This window comes from Chiloscyllium punctatum, chromosome 18 (genome assembly GCF_047496795.1).
Source record: "Chiloscyllium punctatum isolate Juve2018m chromosome 18, sChiPun1.3, whole genome shotgun sequence".
NCBI classification, from domain to species: domain Eukaryota; kingdom Metazoa; phylum Chordata; class Chondrichthyes; order Orectolobiformes; family Hemiscylliidae; genus Chiloscyllium; species Chiloscyllium punctatum.
The window spans coordinates 48,202,000-48,206,583 of record NC_092756.1 but is presented as its reverse complement, the minus strand read 5'-3'; the positions used below and the strand labels follow the sequence as shown (position 1 = coordinate 48,206,583).

Sequence of the window (4,584 nt, the reverse complement as noted above, 5' to 3'; positions counted from 1 at the left end):
CCTACATTTTAAATTATTTTTCATGTTTATATTGCATGAATCTGAAGTTATTGATCCACAGTTTAGTTTCCCTCCCTAAAGGTAACATGCTGATTTCTCCAGTTGTTCATAGTTCAATGTGATGCATCCAGTGTGTGCATAACGAGAGGGAGCTTGCTTCCCACGTCTTGTGTTTATCTGTGCCTTATGTCCAGCATTCATCAATGGCGAGAGCAAGGGGCGAGGGCGAGACCAATATGTAAGTCTTTCCGTGCCCATGCACGGCACCCACATTGGCAATTCTCCACTGTGCATTTACAGCCAGTTCTCAGTGCCCCTACACCCACGCCCTGCCCCTTTGAAATATCGCTATCATTTTGTGCTGTCTCGCTGTGCTCTTCTCACCAGGATGAATTACTTCTATTCAATCTCCTTCAGATTTCATCTGACAAAACGTTCATTAAGAATTCCTTTGCATAAACATGCACTTCGCAGCTCTCGTTATTTGATTTTCCTGGATGTCTTTCATACGAAAAAACGTTCACAGCAACTTGATTTGCAAAAGGAAACCGCGCTCCCTTTCATTATCCCAATGCAAACTACATTTCAATACAGTTTAGTCAACAGGCTCAGACCATTCTTTGAAATTTTGTAATAGTGTAAATGCGTATAAACTGACCATTAGCGTTCCGGTTTCAATATGACAGCTGTGATCATCTGAAAACAGCACCACGAAAATGCCGATGATGACAGCGACGAGAGTGGGATTCGAACCCACGCGTGCAGAGCACAATGGATTAGCAGCCCATCGCCTTAACCTCTCGGCCATCTCGTCACAGAGCCAGTAATGGCTATGACCTTATGAATAATTGAATTGGGTAAATTATGCAGAGCAGCAGATATTTCTCCCTGGTGTTGGTAAAATGATAAATAACACAGTCCGGTTCCAAGACTATGGTCTGACCCCTGGGTTGTGGGGCAAATGCACTCCCACTGTCACACTATGCACACAGTGATCTGAACAAAAATGAGGAAATGAATATGTAACAAGGTCTGTTGAATTCTGTGAAGATTTGAAGCTTTCGGAATGAAGAACCCCTGACAGCAGGAGGTGTTCTTTCAATAAAGAGTTGGATAGAGCTCTTAAGGATAGTGGAATCAAGGGTTATGGGGATAAGGCAGGAACAGGATACAGATTGAGGATGTTCAGCCATGATCATAATCAATGGTGGTGCTGGCTCGAAGGACAGAATGGCCGACACCTGCACCTGTTATCTATTGTCTATTAAATTGCCTGTGAGGAATTGTTTTCCAGACTGGAGGAGAGTGCATAGTGCTCAATGTCATTATTCGGAACACCTAACTTCCGCTCAGACGTTTTTGACACGCACTTGTGTACAGAACAGACAATTTCAAAATCCAAAATAAGGCTAAACTGACAATTGAACTCAACAATGCAAAAACCTTGATCTGTATCATGTTCCTGGGCCGTGCAACACCAAGTCACTGTCTGATCACAGCAACACAGTGAGCAAGTGTCAGAAGGAATATGAGTGCAGTGCCAGTGCGCATGCTGGGAGCAGCAGGTGACGCAAGGGGAAGTGGATTTCCCACAACAGGAACACCGACCAAACAGCGGCCTGCGGTGGAAGAATTCAGAGGGGGGTTTATATTTTGGAATTTGATGCCAGAGACACAATGGAGATCTGCCATTGAGCCTATTCAAGATGAAGATTTTAAGATTGCTACAGTTGTAAAACAAAATAAAAAGCTCATGGGTTAGTGAAGGCAAAAGATGAAATTGTACATTTCATCAATCTACCCATCTTTACAATAATACCTCACCACTTTCCTCACTCGGGGACAGAACCACTGGTGAAGATGATCATATAATCCCCGTTACTAGCCATGGAATCAGAGAAAGTCGGTTTCCCAAACGTTCAGGTAAAACAAGGAATGTGGAGGTAAGCATTAATGTGTTGCTCCTGTGCTGAAGGTGACCAGTGCACGGTATCTCTGTTCCAGTACAGTGGGCTGTGCAGTGCCGAAGGTTTAATTTTGAGCCTCACATGGAGCAGCTTCAATTTGTCGTCGTGTTGAGGGATCCGGACAGAAGGTGATATTGAGCAAAGCCAAGTTTATGGGAAAATACTCGTGTTTTTGGATTGAGAAACAACCTTTTCTGGATAATGACTCCTTGATCAACAAACATACTGCAAGTGTCTAAAACGTGAAGAGACATGTGTGTAGAGAGAGCCGAAGGTGATTTTTCAGCAGATGAATAACGTTTCCCATGTGCACTGCGTTAAATTCTGGGAAAATAGATATTGAACTGGTTTCATATTACAGAGTTTGTTGCAAATTCACAAACGTTATTGCAATAATAAAAAAAAGAAATCACATAGGACCGTTTGAATATTGTATTGAACTGAATTTTGGTCTGAGCATATTTTATCTGAAATGGTGTGCTGCAGAGAAGTACAGAGGGTTAACAATACAAAAGGACAGAGTCTTCTTGGTGGATTTCTTGGGTGGAGTTAAGAATGTACGAAATATACATAGCATCATGTGAATGTGGTCAAATCTTTAAAGTAAGTGTTGCCTCTCCAAGTGACGATTCAATTCCTACTCATTAGGATATCACTTCCGTCTGCAGTTATTTTACGACATCAGCTCCATTTACAGAGTTTCACCTTGAATAATACGCCACACCTTACCAATCCATGAACTTTTTATACTCAGTCTTATTCAGTTGTACGTGTTCATGAAATATCTTTGTTTCTGAAGTCAAGAAATTCTAAATTGTCACGCAACCACACTGACTATCACTCAACGGTAAATTCTCTCCTTGAACGTTTGTTCGTGTATCTTTTAAAACACTGTGAAATCAGCTTCTACGTTTTATTTCTGGAAAGTCGTTCACGATTTAAATAACTCTATTGAGTGGAAGAAACTCTCATCCAAACTTTCCTTAATCATTCACTAATGGTTTTCACTAGAAAGAGGGACTTGCCCCGATTTACTCATTCAAACCACGCGTTATGTGAAAATCTCATTTGTTTACATCAAACTTTCGTGTTTCTGCTCCAGCATTTCCAAATCTCGTGAATAAATTCCTTCATTCTTTCTATCATCCCGTTTGTATCCTTTCTGATGTTTTTATGTCTCAGTAAACAACGTCACTTGGCTTTCTAATATCTTGCTATCCAGGAAACAGCGTCTGTGTTCTTTCTAACTTCTTCACATGTTTTTGGTGAAGAATGAGGACAAGGATTATACACAATGTTCCCACTGAGAGTGACCAAAAGGTTTTACAGTTACACTATGAACTCTTTGCTTTTTAAATATGACGCCTCTATTTATAAACTCCAATAAGGTAAATTACTGTCTAATCAGTTCATGAACATCGTCTCCATGGAGACGAGAATTTTCTATGTCTTCCTTTCTTCTTCCACGGAATGTCTGAAAGGTTTGTAAGGCCAACATCTCTAAATCCCCATGTCCTGAGTCAGTCAAAGCTATTTCTAAAGGCGACTGAAGTTCAAATACTTCATAGGGTGTCTCCCATCATTCCAGTGCAGACTGGTTCTGGACAGTAAATGCTATCAATGAAGGCCACCGTGAATCTGAAATCAACAGTTTTCACATAGTAACTCTCGTAGCTATTGTGTATCGAATGTTCGTGTTCTTGTTCAATTTGTTCATCATTTCATGGGTCCCTGTGTTGAATTCTACTGAATGATTAATTAGTGAATGGAGACATTCCCTTCACCACTCAGTCGAAACTCCATGGAACATTGAAAGAATTCACTCATACGCTTCCAGAGGACAGATTGGACTGGGATAAATCAGTGAAAATTCCCTTCGTATCCTCAAAGGCAAGGATTTCATTTTCCATTTTAGCAGATCATTGCAGCACTGAATACCATGTGTGCGTTCATTAAAACCAAAACAGTTGCAGCAAGAGTTTAAAACTAAGATTTTGCAATCTGCTTGCATTGTTTGTCCCAAAAATTTCATTCCATATTATGGTATGTTTGTGGATGAAAGCACTTTCTGAATCTTGAGCAATTATATTTCAGTTTTGTCAAAACATTATCATTCGCTGTTCTCTCTTTCCCTTTCAGTTTCCCGTTTTATATCACGTATTTTATCAGTTTATCTTAAGTTTTCAATAATTTCAATCAATCTTCCTCCTGATTACCAATCCGAGAGAATGCCACAATTTTGTCAATTTATATGCAGTGCAGCTGTGGGGCGCGGTGACCAAGTGGAAAGGCATTGGTCACGTGAAATAAAAGGAGCCGGCTGGTGGAATCTGGCTGTTCCATCACAGTCATATTTAAAACATTTATCGTAATCTTTAGCCAAATCATATTGGAAGAAAATAAGAAAACAAAAATGAAAAAATAGCTGATGTTGAAAATCAAACAAAAACAGACGTTGCTGGAATATTTCAGGACGTCTGGCAGCATCTGTGGAGAGATGGACCCAACGGATGTGAAACGTTAACTGTGATTCATCTGCACAGATGCTGCCAGCACACCTGTGATTTTACAGCAATTTCTGTTTTTGTTTCAGATTGGCAGATTTTGTCGCAGTCCA

General features: G+C 40.4%; 1 non-coding gene across 1 annotated transcript; it reads right to left on the bottom strand.

Annotated features, from left to right (window-relative positions):
- Positions 1 to 732: 732 nt before the first annotated feature.
- On the bottom strand, positions 733 to 814 carry trnas-gcu (transfer RNA serine (anticodon GCU)). Its single transcript has one exon. It is a non-coding gene; the product is annotated as a tRNA-Ser (tRNA).
- Between the last annotated feature and the right edge of the window lie 3,770 nt (positions 815 to 4,584).